The following is an 837-nucleotide window of genomic DNA, read 5'->3' on the forward strand; positions in this document are numbered from 1 at the left end:
TCTTGCAGTCATAGATAAAGGACTTGAATAAACAAACAAATCATCTAGATAAAATCTTAGATAGACTTGATACTTCCTCAAAATTGAATGTCATGATTTGTAAATTTAATGACGTGGGTCCAAAGATATTCAGTAAATTCCATGTGTCCAGAGACCATTTAGTTACAAAGCCTGTCTTTAGATTACATAAAAATTCCTCACAAAACTGTATTCCTTTTCTGTGTGCATTAATAGAGGCTTTTAAACATTTATCAAGTGCTCGCTTCGGCAGCACATATAGTAAAATTGGAACGATACAGAGAAGATTAGCATGGTCCCTGTGAAAGGATGACATGCAAATTCGTGAAGCGATCTATATTTAAAAAATAAAAATAAACATTTATCAAGTCTTTAATTTTTTTCTTTCTTTTTTATTGGATATTTTTCTTTATTTACATTTCGAATGTCATCCCCTTTCTCAGTTTTCTCTCTGAAAACCCTCTATCCCATTCCCCTTCCTCCTATTCTATGAGGGTGCTCCCCTACCCACCCACCCACTCCTGCCTCCCTGCCCAGGCAAACCTCTACACTGGGGCCTCCAGCCTTCATAGGGTCAAGGGCCTCTCCTCCCATTGATATCCTACAAGGCCATCCTCTGCTAAATATGTAGCTGAAGTCATGGGTCCCTCCATGTGTACTCTTTGGTTGGTGGTTTAATCCCAGGAAGCTCTGAGGGATCTGGTTGATTGATACTGTTGTTCACCCTATAGGGTTGCAAACATCTTCAGCTCCTTCAGTCCTTTCTCTAAAGGACTCCTGTATTAGGGACCCCATGCTCAGTCCAATGGTTGGCAGAGA

At 40.0% G+C, this 837-nt stretch overlaps 1 non-coding gene across 1 annotated transcript; it reads left to right on the plus strand.

Annotated features, from left to right (window-relative positions):
* Positions 1–255: 255 nt before the first annotated feature.
* Positions 256–362, plus strand: LOC117718363 (U6 spliceosomal RNA). Its single transcript, XR_004608048.1, has one exon. It is a non-coding gene; the product is annotated as a U6 spliceosomal RNA (small nuclear RNA).
* The last annotated feature ends 475 nt before the right edge of the window (positions 363–837 follow it).

Source organism: Arvicanthis niloticus, chromosome 12, assembly GCF_011762505.2.
Source record: "Arvicanthis niloticus isolate mArvNil1 chromosome 12, mArvNil1.pat.X, whole genome shotgun sequence".
Taxonomy (NCBI): domain Eukaryota; kingdom Metazoa; phylum Chordata; class Mammalia; order Rodentia; family Muridae; genus Arvicanthis; species Arvicanthis niloticus.